Below are 18,922 nucleotides of genomic sequence, written 5' to 3'. Positions count from 1 at the left end.
ACGCTTCTACTAAAGCATGTTGATAACCTGGGACCCATTTCTCCAAGTCCCCTCACCTCCAGTCCCTTCTTTTCTGTTGCTTCTGGCCCTGACTAACAAGGAAAGAGAGATAAGGAGGGTGTGGATGGAGAGACTTCTGAGTTTAACTCCACCTCCTCCTCTGCTGTGGATGGTGGCACTGGGGTGTCCTGCCTTATGTGACGCCTGAAGGATGGGCTGAACGGCTCGGGATTGCTGGCCTCTCAAGGATGAGCTCACCATTGGAGCAGGTCACTGAGGCCAGGAATAGAGATTTATTTGGCAGAAGTAGGGCAAGGGCAAATGACAGAGTTTGTGGTAGTGGGTGCTTAGTTCCCCCTCCTTCAGATCCACTCCCTCTGACTCCTGGTTTTCCTGAAAGGACTTGGGGTGAAGCCTGAGTTCAGCCTTCAAACCTGTCTCACCAAAGGTCCACTCACTACCAGCCTTTTTTTTTTTTTTTTTTGTGGTACTGGGGCTTGAATTCAGGGCCTTCACCTTGAGCCACTCCACCAGACCTATTTTTGTGAAGCCTTTTTTTGAGATAGAGTCTCACGAATTATTTGCCCAGGCTGGCTTCAAACTACAATCCTCCTGATCTCTCCTCCTGAGTAGCTAGGATTACAGGCATGAGCCACCAGCACCCGCCTCACTACCAGCCTTCTAAGAACCCTGTTCCCTCTGAAGATTGTCTTTCTCCCTCTTGCCCAGTCAGGAAGCCCAGTTTTCCCTCCCTGGGAAGTTCCAGCATTGATGCTTGGAGCATGCCCTCCATGTATACTGGGCAAGAAAAAACAGGCTTCCTCTGTGTTTGGAGGCTTCTTAGCAGAGGTACCCCGTTTCTTCCGAAGAGCTGGGGCTTTGGGTTCCTTAGGGTCCAATGCCTGTATAGTCATTAATTAACTGTAGCATTGGGCAGCACCAAGGCAACAAAATCTTTTAGAACCTGACTTCACTGTCTGCAAGATGGTGGCTCTGCCACTGTCTGCCACCCCACCCTCGCTGTTGGACAACGCAGGAGACCTCGCAGTAAGGCACTCAGTCCAGGCAAGACCACAAGGAGAGTTTTTTTTTTTTTTTTTTTCTGTCTGGGAGATTTATGCTTTTCCAATACTTTTTACTTTGTTTTCTTCTACAAAATAATGGGTTTCATTATGACATTTCGCATATGTATACAATGTAATTTGTTCATATTCACCTCCCCCATACCCCACAATTATCCCAGTACTTTTGCCAAGGCAGAAAGAAGAAAACATCTTCCTTTCCTCACTCTCCTTGGCCATTTGGAGCCTGGCAGTCCATGGGGGAGCAGATGAAGAAGCAGCTATCCATGGACAGATTCTGACTAATCACAGGGAAGAATTCCCAGAGGAACCAGTGGTACCAGCAGCCAAGGAAAACCAGGGCAGTGGAAGTGGGGGGACCCATCTGGGCTGGACATCAGAAAGAAGTCTGTAGGGCCAGTGTGGAGGAGACAGGGGGTTGGATCTCATGACCTCTGGATGTCCTTTCTGGCTGCAGGCTTGTGTTTCAGAGCAGTCTTTCATGAACTCAGTCTGAGTCATTGCTCTCAGTGCCGACAACTCCCACTGCAGTGGCTCAGAGACAGAGCTGAAGCAGCCAGGCCAGCTTCTCCTGGGGAGGGAGGACCCTATCTCTGTTAGGATTCAGAGGGCAGAAATGACGGGTGGGCAGAGCAAGGGTCAGGTGCTCCAGGAAAGTAAAAGGCAGTTGCACCTTAGAAAGGTCCTTCAGGAGAGGCAAGAAGACTACTTATGTACCTCTTAGTAGGAGAGCTAAGTTAGGAGAGTGATGGGCGCCTTTGGGACCCCTGGGATGGAGGATGAACTAGGTGACTTCAGATTTGTGTGCAGTATGATGTCAGAGTGTTGAGAGAGCCTGTTCTCATCTCATTTCTTTCTTTCCTTCTTTTTTTTTTTTTTTTTTTTTTTTTTTGCTGTACTGGGGCTTGAATTCAGGGCCTACACCTTGAGCCACTCCACCAGTCCTTTTTTGTGAAGGGTTTTTTGAGATAGGGTCTCGTGGAAATATTTGCCCAGGCTGGCAAATATTCTCCTGCTAGGATTACAGGCGTAAGTCACAAGTGCCTGCCTCTTATCTCATCTCTGCTCTCTCTCTCTCTTTTTTTTTTGGTGGGACTGGGGTTAGAACTCAGGGCTTCATACTTGCAAAGCAGGCATGCTACAGCTTGGGCCACACATCCAGTCCATTTTCCTTTGGTTATTTTGGAGCTGGGGGGGGTGGTCTCTCAAAGTAATTTCTTGGGCTGGCCTAGAACAGAGATCTTCCCAATCTCAGCTAGGATTACAGGTGTGAGCCACCAGCGCCTGGCCTCTGTTCTCCCCCCACCCCACCCCATCCCCTGTTTTATGACCCTGGGAAAAGAGATGTTTATCTTTGGAGGGACTTTGGTTTCCTTTCTAGATTGACAGAATTTGATTAGATTAGATTGAAAAGGAGTTGGATTAAAATAGGTGCAATAATAGAATATTTCTTAGTGTTCTTTTGAGGACTAAAAGAGTATAATATATGTAAAAACCTGGACAGAACACAACAAATAGGTATTTTTATTGCTGTTGTTCTTCGGCATTCTTTTGTGTGTGTGTGTGTATGTGTGTGTCTTAGGAATTCTTAATTTTGAACTTTTGCTTGAACTACTTGAAGCTGGATGAGATTTTGGAGGATAATAAGCATTTTCTGAAGGAGAGAACACAAAATGGACAGAGGGTGGTCTACCTGGCTCTTAGAATCCAGAGCTTTCCATCTGCTCCTCAGAGAATCTGAAACCCCAAAAGATTAAGAATCACTGAAAGTCAGATGTAGTGGTTTACGCCTATAATCCCAGCACTTGGGAGGCAGAGACAGGTCAGCCTGAGCTACATAGTGAGACTCTGACTTAAAAAACAATGCCTATAATCCTAGCTACTCAGGAGGCAGAGATCAGGAGGATTTCTGGCGAGGAGGGCAGCGTAGGGGCGGCGGGGCCGCGACGCGAAAGGGCGATAGACGTCTAGCCCTAGCCGCGATCCCAAATCCCTGGTTGCCTTGAGGCACTCCGGCTTCTCAGTCTTCAGCCCTTCCCAGCCCTCTCTCCATTCCCGCCCTAGCCTTCGGCGCTGCTGCTGCTGGCCGGTCCCCTCCATTTTTCCCCATCGTAACCCGACCTCAGCCCTTGCCCGCATGCCCTCATCACCGCTCTTGCGTAAATGCACCCTCACTCGTGACCCCTCTTTAGCGCAGTTGCAATGCGAACCCCGTCACATCCCTTCACCTCCTCTTACCTCATCCTCACCTCTCAACCCCTCTGGCAAAAAAATGCTCCGCGCTGACCCCTCTCATTGTAGAACCACCACCAAAGTAGGTACCCTGTTGAGTTCACCCCTTTCTTCTTGATAACTGATCTCAGCCTCACCCCAAGTTTAATGTGTACCTTCTTGTCCTCACAGACTCGCCCCCTAACTTCCTAGTTCATCATGTAGATCTTTTCCCTCTCTTACCATCCTGAGGACACCCGCTTCCTAAGTCTTTGCTAAACTGTCCCCAACTCTTGTTGCCTCAGTTCCTACCACTTCCTAGTCTTGTTAACAGAGAGATAGATCTCCATGTCCTGTCTCCTTTGCTGTCCCCATGGCAACTCTTCACCCCAACTCTGTGCCCATTCTTCCCTTGGCCCACCTCTCAATCTGAGAACTTAGTATATAGCCTCTGCCAGCCCCACCAGTGCCCCTCAACAGCCAAGTCTAGGCGCTTGCTCAGAGCTGGGCAATTAGAGACTGAACTTGACCGGTGTGTGCAGGGCCTCAGTAAATAAATGTGGAGGAGTAGAGATCCCTCCCCTACTGTGATTGGGGGTTTAAGCCGTCCCCTCTGGTCTCCTGTACCTGTCCCCAGGGATTGTTTTTCTGGCATTCCTATTAAAGATCTTGTGCTGGCTGTTGGAATGGTAGGTGTCATTCAAATACCTGGAAGGTGAGAGATGGCCACTCATCCATTTATTCAGCCTGGGGCAATGAAAGCCATCACCTCTTTTTGACTGGTGTTCTGGCTCTGGAGGACCTCAGGGAGTGTCACTGTTGGGATTGCTGTGATCACAGAGCCATGTCCATGTGTCTTGTCCTGGCACTTGTCCTGACCCTCTCCCAGTGCTCCTCCCTGCCAATGCTGATTGCAGCTCAGTCCCATTGCTGGGACACAGGGGACATGATGAATGTCAAAAGCATGTTACTTCTTGGGATATGATAGGTGAGCGGGTCACTCAATCCAAGTTCTGTACTAAGTAGGTACAGAACAGGTGGATTTGCTCCCTCTTTTTATAGGTGCTGGGTCACTGAGTGTTAGCTTTCTGGGTTCTGCAAACACAGGAAACCAAATTATCTCTCATTACCTGATGCAGAGGGATGTTCCTGAAGCACTGAGGTCCCAGACTCACAGCATTTATAGTTTCCTGGGGTCCTTTTGGTATATATTTCCTCTGAATTCTGATGACCTGGCAACAAATGATGGTGATGTGTGTGTGTGTGTGTGTGTGTGTGTGTGTGTGTGTGTGTCTGTGTGTGTGAGATGCTGGATCTTGGTCATGTTAGGCAAGGCTTGTACCACTAAGGGACATCCCTACCTGTGGTGATAATTTTAAAGGGCCCCAAAAGGACCCATATCCATGGTCTCTTTCCTTTGAAAGCTGAAAGCAATTCTATCTTCAATAGATAAAAATTACATCCATTTTGGTACAACCTTTTGAATGGCTTCCACTCTATTGGCAGCTGGGTTAAAGGTCAGTCATTCCACAGCAGGTCTATCACATTAGAATTAGGTGCCTCAACTTACCAGTCTGTGAAATGGACATACCTGCCTTATTCCTGGCTTTTATTTTATTCATCAAGTCACTGAACAAGTATTTTTTGAGCACAACCATGTGCCAAGCACTGTTCTAGGTACATGAAATGCAATGGTGAATGAATCTTGAAGTTCTTGTTTTTATTCATTCACAGTTTGCTTCTTGCTAGAATCCTACAACATATGGGGTAAGATTATGGTACTAGTTAGAAGGAAAGAGGAAGGAAAGAATGATACCCAGTGTTTACTGACTTCACAATTCTTCCCCATGAACCCAGGCTATTACTTAGATAGTTGAGGTCTGAGTCTCAGGGTCCTGGCCATAGGTGACTGAGAGAAGGGCGAATCTGGAGCTTGAGGGCTCTGTCTCATACAGTGGACCTGAGGGAGAGTCATGGGCCACAGAACTGTGGATTGAGGCCAGAGGCTAGGAATCACAGGCTAGAAGTTTCTCACCCTCCAGCATATTTAATTTGAAGCTATTGCTTAAAAGACCTCTTCCCTCTTCCCCATCTCCAGCCAGTGTCCAAGAAAGGACACTTGTCCAGAAATCCAACTTTCTTTAGGTGGAAGGAGGTGCTGTTTACTCACTTAGCACTCACATGTCTGAAAGATCAGCTGCCTTTCTGAATCAGAAGGTAATTTTGTCATTCTTTTCCAACTGAAATAACATGACTCATCAATTGGTACCATAGCCGGATGGCATAAACACCAGGCTATTCTGAATAGCCAGGAACGCACAGGATTCAGGCCGTGGTGAGAAGGCTGTGGGAGTGTCTGGGAGATCTCTAAACAGAAGCAGTTGCTACTTACTGATGGATCGAGTATTTTGAGACTAAAGCCAGGTTATCCATTCCTTCTGTTGATGTAAGTCCCATCTAAGCCATTTTTCTCTTTTCTTCCTTCCTTGAAGCAGAAGTAGACAAAGCATATACAGAAGACAAGCAATATAATCAAAAATATCCAGGGCAATTCCTTCCTGTGTGTTGAACACTTAAGAAAAGACAACCCTGAAACCTGGGTACTGTGGGAAGGTCCTGTGGCTCAGCAGGTTGGGGCTATAAGTGTGTTTGAGGAGACAATGTCTTATTGCTTTCAGGCTTTAATAAAAAAAAAAAAAGAGCCTCTGAGTACCTTCGAAGAATATGTAAGTAATAATTTGCCTGAGAAGTTTCAAACCAAGGATCTGAGACAGTTTGATTTGGTGAAAGGAGGAAGGAAACCTGAGAATTCTATCCCTTACCTGAGGCCTGTTTTTACTGAGCCTCAGTAAAATAGGGATGACCATCTCTCACAAGATTGTTCTAAGAATTCAGTGAGGTTGGAAAATGAGATCAGAGAAGCTCGCTTTGTTCACACTGGAAAGCCGTGAAAGGGGTGGACCAATGCCTTGGGTGGAAATAGATTTGGTGCAATTTGGGATTTCCTAAATGGCACGAGTTACCTTTCCCTTCTATCCCCAGTAATGTTGTAGAGCCCCCGTAGTGTTTCTCAGGCTCTCTTTTTACTTCTATCCTTGAAAGCCGTGCCTCTACCCAGTCTTGTTCTTGGGGTCAGTGAAGAATTTCCTGAGGACAGCAAGTGACACCAGTCCCATACAGTGGTAGATTTGGAGTCTGAGCAGCCATGTGGATAGTGGTGCACTGACCCAGCTATCAAGAGATCTAGAGCCTTGGTCAGGTTCCATCAGCAATGTCACTGATGGTCACATTCCTGCCTCCCTGAAGTACTATAGCATAGGCATGAATAAGTAGGGTGTTTTGGCTTCCTATAGAGAAAGATACAGGTGTCATGAATTGTGGCCTGATCCCCAAAGTCTTGGTCCTAATTCTGTGAATTGTGAAATGTCTGTTTTGGATTTCTCTGAGCAGCTGGAGTCAGTCATTTTGTGGCTCTTCTCACAGATTTAGGCAACAGTTACTTGTCCCTTGTCAGGGCCCTCTGTCCTCTCTCCATTTCAATTTACTTTCTTATCTTTTCTTTTTTCTTTTTGGTGCTACTAGAGTTTGAACTCAGGGCCTTGCACTTGCTAGTCAGGCGCTCTACCACTTGAACCATGCACCAGCCCTTTCTGCTTTAGTTACTTCTTGAATAGGGTCTCATGTTTGTGCCCAGGTTGGACTGCACTCTTCCTATTTATGCTTCCTGCATAACTGGGGTGAGAGGTGTGTATCACCACACCCAGCTTTTATTGGTTGAGATGAGGTCTCATGAACTTTTTGCCCAGGCCGGCCTCCAACCCCTATCTTCGTAATCTCTGTCTCCTGAACAGCTACAGTTGGTAGGATTATAGTGTGGAACTACCACACCCTGGCCTATTATTTTTCTTTACCAGACTGTTACTTGACCAGAGCAGCCACTAATAGCCCCCCAGTGAATACTCTAGTACTCTCAGCTAATTAGTGAATAAGGCTTTAATGAACCCAGGCTATTATTTAGATTGTTGAGGTCTAAGCCTCAGAGGCCAAGGCTTTGTACTGACTGAGGGAAGGGCAACCCTGGGGCTTAAGAGCTCTGCCTAGAGGGGCAGGCCTTGGAGAGAGGCATGGGCTACTCGGTTGTACATTGGGGTTGGAACCCAGGGTCTTGGAGCCAGAGATGCTAGAGTTTGCCACTGAACTGCACAATGGTAACCTCAGAGGAACCCAGCTTCCGGGACCGGGCATGTTGCCAGGAGTGACTGTGTTTGACTACAGCACATACACTTTTCCCATTGTTCTCGTGACTGGAATGCGGTTGGGTGGGTGGAATCTAATGTGGTAATGGGTGAGGCAGTCAGCCAGGGTCCAGGGCTCTCCCTGGCAGTCTGCATAGACCACCCTCCCCATACACCTGTTTCCCTCTGCGTGGCCTGAATTAGGAGGTCCACAGCAGGGTGACTCCCTGTGCCTTGTTTACTCTCTGCCAACCCCAGAGGCCAGAGATTGCCTCAGCAGCCTCGCCTCATTGAAGACCACAGTGTTTCCCTGCTTCCCAGATGTCGTGTTCCATGCTGTTCTGTAAGCCTTGCTTGCCAGACTGGCCTTAATACTCCCTGTACCCCATGCCTTGGCCCCCAGCCAAAGTGTCCTCCTTGCAGCCCACCCTGAGTCCAGCTCTGAGGATGGCACTCTCTCGGGCCTCTGGGGTTTCCCCTCACCTGGGATTGGTGTCACTCAGGTCCAGCAGTGGAACCAAGCCACTATCAGCCATGGCATCTCCAGTACTTCCTTGAGCTGGGACAGCTCCATGTCCTTATCTAGCAGGTGGAGATAATAAAATGGCACTCCTAGGACAATTAGGAAGAGCACAAATGATGCAATCTAGGTACCATTTCTTGGTTGTGTTAACTTCTTTGGACCATAATTATTTGAAAGCATGTCTGCTTAACATTTTTTTTTTTTTTTGGTGGCAGTGGGGTTTGAACTCAGTGCTTCATGCTTGCTAGGTAGGAGCTCTACCACTTGAGCCACACTGAGGGATTGAATAATAGACTGACTTCAACTGTTGGTACCCATATTTCAGACGTTGGCATTCTTTGTAGATTTGGGTGGCTACATCCACTGGGATTATAGTTACCATTTATACGTGGAACACATCAGGCACTGTGCTGGGTGTTTTACTTGGTCATACTCTCTGTCTGAGGAATCTGATGTTGTGCCTGGCATGACTTGCTGGTTAGAGGCAAATTGCTGTCAGAATCCATGTTGGTCTGTTTAGACTGTCCCTGTGCTGCTCAAGCTGAACTTTTGCTGCCCAGTGGAGAAGCAGAGTGTGGCAACAGACCCTATCTCCTTTTGAAGCTGCTTGGTTGTACCCACCATCACTCAGCTAGCAGACCCTAGACAGGGACAGGAGTCGGGCTGGTGCAGGGCTGAGGACTTGAATGTGAATTGTGAGCCCTGCTTCCTGGTCCTCATGGGTTCTTGGCACCTTCAGCTGAAGCGTCTCCCTCATGCCCTGAAGCAGCCTTTGGCTTCCTGCCCCCACACTCCCATCCACTCTCAGTTTTTACTTTTGTGTTGCTCAGAGGCCTTTCAGTTGCCCTTTGAGTGAGCTGAAATGATCGCCTGCTGCTTGCTGGGAGGGGACTGTGGTTGCGGGGTGGGTTGGGAGCATGCTCATCTGGCCACCACCTGTCCCTGCAGGTGGCTTCTTGGGGGAAGCCAGATTTCCCTTTTCTCCCCATTGCTGTTCTCCACTTCAGAGAACATTCTGCTTGAAAGGAGAAAGCCCTCAGAGGTGTGCCTTCCCCTCCTAGCCACTAGACAGCTCCATCTGTCTCCTGCTGGCTTTCATGCAAAGACCCTTTCCCTATCCCACCCAGACCTCCCTAGAGCTGCAGCTGAGCCCCCAGTGAGCTCAGCCCCCTACAAGGGCAGCATAGACTGACTCCTTGAGGGTGTGGGCTTCTTGAAAGTGCGTGCTATTTACCCCTTCATGCCCTGACCAACACCTAGCAAATACTCAGAAGTAGTGTTTATACTTTTAATATAACTACTGGTAATATCTTGCATTTAAAATTGGACTTCTTCAGGGTTAAAACCTTCTGTGCTTCAAAGAATACTATGAAGAAAGTGAAAAAACAGCCCTCAGAAAAAGGAGATATTTGCCAATCCTATATCTGATAATGGTCTAGTGTATCCAGAATATATAAAGAACTTATAATTCAGCAATACAAAGACAAACCAGTTATAAAATGGATAAAGGATTTGAACAGCATTTCTCCAAAGAAATAAGCAAATGACCAATAAGTACATGAAAAGATCCCCATTACCATTAGACTCAGGGAAATGCAAATCCAAATCACAATGAGATACTACTTCATACCCACTAGGATGACTATAATCAGTAAGACAATAACAAATGTTGACAAAAATATGAAAAATTGGTTGGGCTTGGTAGTGCAAGCCTGAGATTCCAGCTATTCAGGAGGCAGAGAAAGGAGGATTGCAGTTCGAGGACAGCCTAGGAAAAATGGCAATGAAAGCCTATTTCAACCAATAAGCCCACCATGATGGCACATGTCTATAATCTCTGTAATCCCAGTTACTGGGGAGGCAGAGGATCACAGTCTGAAACCAGCCCAGGCAAAAAACCAGAGATCCTATCTAAAAACAAACTAAAGCAATAAAAGGGCTGGGAGCATGGCTCAAGTGGTCGAGCACTTGCCTAGCAAGCACAAGGCCCTGAGTTCAATCCCCAAGTACTGCCCCTCTCCCCAAAAAAAGTGGAAAAATTGGACCTGTGAGACATTTGCTGGTGGGAATGTGAAATAATGCAGACACTTTCAAAAACAGTTCAGTATTTCCTAGAAAAGTTAAACACAGGGGTTTTGTTTGTTTGTTTGGTTGGTTGGTTTGTGTGGTATTGGGGATCAAACCCAGGACCTCATGCATGCTAGGCAGGTATTCTGTCACTGTGCTATGTCCCCAGCCCAGCACAGGGTTTTATATGACTTAGCAATTCCATGCCTGAGTACATACCCAAGAGATTTGGAAACACGTCTACATAAGAACTTGGACATGAATGTTCATAGCATTGTAGCCAACATTGGGAACAACTCAAATGTCCATTACTGATAGATCAATAAAACATGGTATATCCATGTAGTTGAATAAGGAATGAAGTACTGATACATCTTATAGCATAGATAAACCTTGAAAACAGGCTGAGTGAGAGAAACCAGACACAAAAGGTCACATGGTGCATGACTCCATTCATATGAAATGTGCAGAACAGGCAAATCTGTAGAAGCAGAAAGCAGATGACTGACTGCAGTCACTCCCAATTCCCTTCTCTTCCAGCCCCTGTGACCATTAATATACAGTGTTTCTTTTGGGAGTGATGGAAAGGCCTAAAATTAGACAGTGGTGAAGGTTGCACAATTCTCTGAATAAGCATTAAACTCTATAATTTAAATGGGTGAATTTTATGATATGTGAATGTAGCTCATTAATTTTTTAAATTTAATTTTCTAAAGAATATTAACATTTACTGTTTGCACTAAATTCAAAATAAAAGAGTTAAATATTTATCCATAACCCTAACACTTAACTCAAACCAGTTTTTCTGTAATCCCTTCTAGTCTTGTGTGTTTGGGAAAAAAAAGCACTTCTGTAATTTTGACATAATTATGATTAAATAACTTTTGCTTTTCCCAAGGACTTTGTGTACAGTTTGTGATGTATTCATCACATGTCTTTACTGTGTCCCAGGCATAGTGCCAAGTGATGGAGACATAAGGATTGATAAAAATCCAGTCCTGTCCTCAAGGAGCATTGCCCCCAGTGTGAAGATCAGGAAGTATTATTTCATCTGACAGATGGGGAAACTGAGGCTCAGAGAGGTTAAGTGAAAGGTCTGAGGTGCCCCCGCCGGTTATGACAGAGCTGAGACTGAATGGAAGCGTTTGGCTGCCAGGCCCAGATCTTTCCTAACGTAACCATGCTATTTCCTTGTTGTTTGGCCCCGTGCTGGGATCTACCACAGGCCCTGAGCATAGGCTCAGCATGCCCTCTACCGCGGAACCCCACCCCAGCCCTTTTCCATGTTTTTATTGTTCTACAGTGGCACATTCTGTCCCGTAGCTCATCTCTGCAGAATCCCGGCCATGTAAGTTAGCTGGGAAGCCTAAGCCCTGCCCTTCCCAGTCACCCCTAGACATAACTGTGATGGAGCCAGAATTTAAACACAAGATTACATAGCTATAAGTTCACTGAAGTTTGGTTAGAAAACAAGAAGAATCCGCAATGAAGAATATCCAAATAGTATCTTCTCTATGCTGTGTCTTTATTTGTCATAATGTGCAGAAGGAATCTATAGATACACACATTGGTGCGTGCGCACTGTATTTGAACGCGCATTGAACGACAGGCCAAGGGTTACATTTTAGGGGCACTCTGTAGGATTGTCCCCTAAAGGTGTCTTCTGTTTGGCACTGCCTAGGTCATCAAGAAGAAACTGGTGGGATCCATGAAGGCACTGCAGAAGCAGTCTGTGTCCCTGGACACAGTGGTCACTAGTGAAGACGGAGATGCCAACACCACGTGCAGTGCCTTGGAGGCCGTGTTTATTCACGGCCTGCATCCCAAACACATCCGTGCTGAGGCTGGAGGAAAAAGGAAGAAACACGCCTACCAGAAGCCTCTGCCTCAGCCTGTCTTCTGGCCCCTCCTGAAAGCTGTCACCCACAAGTGAGATCAGCTGGAGAGGGTTTGGTTGAGGAAGGAGCTTCAGTGTGGGAACTTGGCTCTTTCCAGCTGTGCGGAAGACACCCTGTGCTGTAGTGTAGAGATAGTGAGATAGGCCCAGAGAATCGACTAGAAAGGTTTATCTCCAGACCAAGCTGCCCAGCCAGCCACTAGACCTTTCAACCCTCAGCCTTCAGGCAAGAGCCTGTGGCTGCTTCCCACCCCAGGGCTTCTGACTTTTTTGACTGCACCTGGAAGAGTGAGGCACTTATAAGAGCTTATGTGGCCTTCAAAGCCTAAAATACTTACTCTGTGACCTTTACAGAAAAAGTTTACTGAAACTGCCTTTGAATATTTGAACATCTGTGTCCTAATTATGACATTCATTACGAGGCTTGGGGATCTTTATCAAAGAGTGGAATCCAGGTGGAATATCTGAATTTCACCTGGGGACCCTGTCTTTGGCCTTGCCTCTAATTGCCTGGGCTTTTGAGTAAGTAGCTGTCACTGCACCTCTAAGGAATATTAAATGCCACCTTCATTTAGGCACTGAGCAAAGGTGCCTTGTCAGCCTCTGATCTGTATTTCCATGCCTGCTGACACTCTCCTAGGTCAGGTTCTTACCCCTTTCCTGGGTGACATTGGCTTTCTAATTGTCCTCCTACCTTACTCTGTGTTTTCTTAGGCCAGTCAGCTGGTAGCATGTACTTAGCTGAAGCTAGCTGGAACTCAGCCACACTGTCCAGGGGAGTGTGGTCTGCACTTCCACACAGGAGGCATGCACAGGGCACTGTGGTAGCACAGATGAGGGGCATTTATGTCAGACGGCAGCATCTGGGACCTGAGTTTGGTACACCCAAGGTCTGATCTCCTTACCCAGAGCAGTCCACCCTATAGTGTACATAGCTGTGGCCAGGTCACTTTCCCGTGCAGAAATCTTTAGCTCCCATATGCAACCCTGGAGTCTGATTCACTAAGTTGGGGCCCCTGCATCTGTACCTGATAAGTTCTCCAGGGGCTTCTGCTGCACTTCCGTGTTGGGAACCTTTGCTGCATGTGCCCTTAACAGTTTAATATTCAAGACCCTCCATTACCTGGCCTTGCAATCTAATCAGCCACTCTCCCTTCACTGTTGTAATTGGAGTGTTTTCACTCCTGTTACAGGCCTGTTGCTTCTCTACCCTTTATGCCTTTTTCCTTTCAGAACATTGTGCCTAGAAGGTTCTTCGTCTTTGCCTCTGGAAAGCCTTCAGGGCCCCAGCTCAGCTGCTGACCTTTCTATGGCATTTTTCTTACTCTAAGGCAGAAATGATGGCCCAAACTCCCACACCAGCTCCACCAAAAGAAGGGCTCCATGACAGTTACTTGGGGCTGGGGGTATAGCTCAGTTGTAGAGTACTGCCTAGCATGCATAAGGCCCTGGGTTTTGGTTTTAGTTTTTAAATCAGAGCACTATTGAGCACTTAGTGAGTCTCATGCACACCTCGTTTCTTTGCCCTGTCTTCCATCAGTTCACAAGTCACTTCATTCATTCATTCTTTATTCTTCCAGAGTTTCTTTATACAAATGTAAACTAGTATGAATAGATATCCGGTGACTTGATTTTCTGTGTCTGTCCCACAAAACACTGTCCTGTGCCTTGGTTACTTTTTGCCTTTTTTTTTTTTGGTGGTACTGGGTTTGAACTCAGGACCTCACACTTGCTAGGCAGGTACTCTTAACTACTAGAGCCGCTCCACCAGCCCAGCTTTTTGCCTTTTGATGAACAATGTACCTCAGGGATTGCATGTAGAGAGGATTCTTCTTCCTTACAGATACATGGTTTTCCATTGTAGGAAGGTAGCATAATGCATTTAACCAGTCTCCTGTTGGTGAACACTTGGACCATGTTTCATCTTTTCCTAATTCCAACAGTGCTATAATGAATTAGCTTTTGTTTGTGTGCAAGTATATATAGGGAAAATTCCAGAAGGCTTTCTGGGTCAAAGGGTAAAGGGTAGGTATTGCCAAATTGCCATCCATGAAGTGTAAACCAATTTGCTCTCCCACCAATACAAATGAGTGCCTATTTGCCCACAGCTTTGCCAGCTGAGTGTTGCCAAGTTTCACTTTCTGCCAATCTGATAGTAAAATACATAGTTTGTCTTAAAGTGGCTTGCATTTGCATTTCTCTTTCCAGATATTTAAGGGTTGTTGGTTTCTCTTTATCTTAAATAGTCTATTCATGTCTTTAGCCCATTCCTACTGAGTTATTTGTCTTTTTTTAATACATTTTTTTATTAGGATATATTTGTTATACAGGGGGGATTAATAGTGACACTTCTGATTAGGCTTGCATTGTAATTAGTTACATCATCCCCATCATCTCTCCCCCTCAACCTCTTCCCTATCCTACTTAAAGCAATTGCAAGCTGTTTCTTTGTTCTATTTCATATATGAAGTCTGTCAAACATATTCCCTTACTTTAATCTCCTTGTTAGCCTTCCTCCCCTCCCACTAGTAACCCCCACACACACCTGTACCTATTTTACAGTCCCATCTTTTGTTATTAATATATTTGTCTTTTCTTATTGATGTCTAGGAGCTTTTTCTATATTAGGGAAAAAGCTCTATTACATGAGTTGTGATTACTCCTCTCCTTTTTTGCAGCTGGTTCTCACTATGTTGCCCAGGCTGACCTCAAACTCCTGGACTCAAGCAATCCTGCTGTCCAGCTTCCTGAGTAGCTGGGACTACAGGTGCCAAGCCAAGAGTGTCTTTGGAGTTTGCTAATAGTTTTATTTTACTGCACAAGTTTTCTTTATTTTTTAAATATATTTTTATTTGACACAGGAAATATAATATTTGTGGGGCACAGTGACCTCTCCAGATGTGTGTGAAATGCAGAATAATCAAGGTAGTTGACATATCTATCCCCACAGATGTTTATCATTTCTTTGTGTTGGGAACATTCAAAGTCCTCTGTACTAGCTATTTTACATATTTACTCCATTGCTGTCAAACATAGTTCTCCAGTGCTATGAATTTAGAAGTTATTCCTCCTACCCAGCCTCACCCCCATACCCATGAGCCGTCCTCTCTCCACACTCTCCATCACTCCTCCCCTACACCCTTCCTAGGCTCTGGTAACTGCCATTCTATGCTCTTTCTTTGAGAACAACTTTTCAGTTTGCACATATCAACGAGAACACAGAGTATCTGTTCTGTGCCTGATTTATTTCACTTAACATAGTGTCCTCCAGTTCCATCCATGAGATGAAGAATGACAGGATTAGTATCCCGTTGTGTGGGTACACGCTCTTTCTCATCCATCAGTGGACACCTAGAGCTGCACTAAGCCTTCGAGTGACGATGTCTCTCCACCCTACTGATTTCATTCCCTTGGGTGTTTACCCATAGTGGGGCTCTGGAGACATGGCAGTTTTATTTGGAGCTCTTTGAGGAACTTTCAGACCATTTTGCATAACAGCTGCCTCAGTTTACATTCCCACTAACACTGTGTGGGATTTCCCTTTCTCCACATCCTCCCAGCATTGTTACTTTTTTTGTCTTATAAATGTTCTTGCCAGGCATGGTAGCCTGCGCTTATAGAGTAAGGTACGCTTAGGAAGCTGAGGCAGGAGGATTGAAAGTTCAAGGCCAGGCTAGGTAACTTAGGGAGACCCTGTTTAAAATAAAAAATTTAAAAAGGCTAGAGGGAGCTTGGTAGTGGAGTGCTTCTTTAGCATGCACAAAGCTCTGGGTTTAATCCCCAGTACAACACACACAAAAGAGTTATGTAATGTATCAGTTATTTTATAGCTTTTCAATTTTGAGTCTTTGTTATAGACTCAGTTGAATTGTTACAAGTCAACTAAGTCTTTGTCTTAGTCTGTCTCTACATACACACAGTCATGAGAACACATTCTGAAAAATGCACCATTAGGTGATTTGTTGTCATGTGAACATCCTGCAGTGTACTCACGTAAACCTACGTGGTGCAGCTCACACCGTTTGATGTGGTCTGCATGGAGTCATAGCAACCAATGTGTGAAGCAGCTGCTGGTGTAACGCACACACTTTCACAGTAAACTTTTTTTTTTTTGGTGAGACTGGATTTTGAACTCAGAGCTTTACACTTGCAAAGCAGGTATTCTACTACTTGAGTCACACCTCCAGACCATTTTGCTCTGATTATTTTGGAGATGGGCGTCTCAAACTATTTGCTTGGGCTGTCCTTGAACCACAATCCTCCCAATCTCAGCCTCCTAAGTAGCTAGGATTACAGGTGTGAACCACTGGTGCCTGGCTAACCTATTTTTGTTTAAAGGAAAACACTCTGAAATATGGATAAAAAGTGCAGGTTAATAAATAAATAAACCATTAACACAAGTATTAATTATTGTTATCAAGTATTATGTACTTTACATAGCTAATTATATGTGCTGTGCTTTTTTTGCCAGTGCTGGGATTTGAACTCAGGGCTTCATCCTTGCAAGGCAGGTACTCTATAGCTACAGCCATGCTTCCAGCCCTGAGTGCTATACTTTTATATAACTGGTGACACAATAAGTTTATTTACACAGCATTGCCCCAAATGTATGAGTAATGTGTGGTACTCTGACTTTACCATGGCTGCAGTACTACAGTATCACTAAGTGATAAGAATTTTTCAGTTCCTTTATAACCTTGTGTGACCACCATCACATCTGTAGTCTGTCATTAACCAAACCCTCATTATGTGGTACATACTCTCTCTCTCTCTCTCTCTCTCTCTCTCTCTCTGGGTATGTGTGTGTGTGTGTGTGTAGAAATTTTTCCATTTTTTTCTTCCAGTGTTTTTATGGCTTCATTTTATTACATTTAACTCTTTAACCCTTTGAGGGTTTCTCATATGGACAGAGAGTCCTAGGCCCACCTTTATTTATTTTCCATCTAGATGGCGGCCACCTGTGCCATGATTTTTTACTGTCCGGTTCTTCTTTCCCCTGGGATTTGTGAGGGCGTCTTCAGCAGGGCCAGTCCAAGCTGCATGGGGTCTGGTGGCAGTAGCTGGCTGATTGTTCTCTTTCTTCTGCCTCTTTCCAGCTGCGGTGCCATCTGAGGGGTGCACCTTACACCTCTTTATTCCCCAGTGCAGGTGGAGTAGCCCACCTGAGAGTGGGGAAGGGCCTGTGGAGTGGGTGGAGGCCCCAGCAGGAGTTCTCTTGCTCCCTGCTTCCCTCCCCTCCCTGCACTTCTAGCCTCTGTGTGACCTCCCTCAGCTCTTGGGGACTAGAGGGCTGGTTCAGGACACCCTACTCTCTCCTGGGGCCTCATGACAGGCTCAGTGTGCCCCAGCATTCCTGGGATTGCAGCCTCGCCCTCAGGCACAGTCTCTCACCTGGACTAGGTCCTACACACCCACCTGCCCAGCCCTGTGTGACTCAGACAGGAGACGGTTGCAGCTGGGAAAAGAGGAGGAGCAGGTCATGTGACTTGTGGCAGCCACCTTGTTCCCAAGACCCCACCTCAGGGTTGCATCCTCAAGGAAAGAATCCCCAGGATGTCTGTGACTGAACGGGGGTTGGGGGAGCTGGAAAAGCAAGTCTGCTTCCAGAAGAGAAATAACGGGCAACTCATATGGTGGTAACAGTGAGGGAGGTCAGACATGATAGTGCATGCCTTTAATACCAGCACTGGGGAGGCTGAGGATTTTAAATTTGAGGCCAGTCTGGGCTTCAGAGAGAGACCCTGTCTCAAAAAAAAAAAAGGTTTATAAAAATAAATACAAGAGCCAGGCATGGTGGTGCATGCCTATAATCCTGGCTACTTGGGAGGCAGAGGTTGGAGGATCTTAATCTGAGGCCAGCCCAGACTAAAGCTCAAAACCCTATCTGAAAAATAAACTAAAGCAAAGAGATGTGGGCTCAAGTGGTACAGTGCTCAAAGTGCGAGGACTTGAGTTTAATCCTCAGCACCAAAAAAAAAAAAAAAATTCCTATTACCTAGATTTAACAATGTTGACCATATTTATTTTTATTTTGCTAAAGAATTATAAATTCCAAACACCATTATGTTTCATGCATGAAAACTTCAGCGTGCGTCTCAAAATTCTATCCTTCTTAAACACTCTTCCATTACGATAGCTAGCAAAATTAATAAGAACCCCTTCGTATCAGCCAAGACCTGGGCCATGGTCAGTCCCCCATTGTTCTCAAACACTGCTGGCTTGCTTGACCCAGAGGCTAGCCAAAGGCCACACGTGGCACTCAGATGTCTCTCCTGTCTCTCTTCAACACCCGTACTCTTCTCCCTGCCTGACACTGATGTACTAAAGAGAAAGACAAGAATGTGTGTCTGCCCTGTGCCTGTGTGCTTCCTGGGGGCAGTGAACCCATGGTCCTCTGAAAGGCTTAGGTGAGCACAGGTCACCAGACTCAGTGGCTACTGGTGTGGAGGCTCCTTTTCCAGGCAGTGGCCCAAGAGCATTCAGATGGCAATAAAACAGGAGCCTAGAGATGGAGCTGTGTTGTTAGCCTCAGCAGGTTCACAGTCACAGGGTGGTAGGGTGAGAAGCAAGGTGAGACCGTCAACATTGAGCGAGGGCAGAGGAGGTAGAGGAGCCTGAGCCCAAATGGCTGGAGAGAGAAGGAGAACCAAGAGGCATGGTTCCACTTTCAGAGGACACACTTTTTCTTTTTAAGTGGGAGAGACCTTGAGTTTGTGGAGGTGACTGGGAAGAAGGGTGGGGATTAGAGGGGAGACCTCTCCCCAGCAAGCAGATGCCATGGTGGCCCAGGCTGGAGAGGCTGGCTTAGACAGGAGACCCCTGAGCCCTCCACTGGGGAGGGAGGAGACGAAGGCAGATGCAGATGTTTGGGGTGTAGACAGAAGGTGGCCACCCCTTGCCACACTTT

This window comes from Castor canadensis, chromosome 11 (genome assembly GCF_047511655.1).
Source record: "Castor canadensis chromosome 11, mCasCan1.hap1v2, whole genome shotgun sequence".
Taxonomy (NCBI): Eukaryota; Metazoa; Chordata; class Mammalia; order Rodentia; family Castoridae; genus Castor; species Castor canadensis.
Note: the sequence above shows the minus strand (reverse complement) of the source record.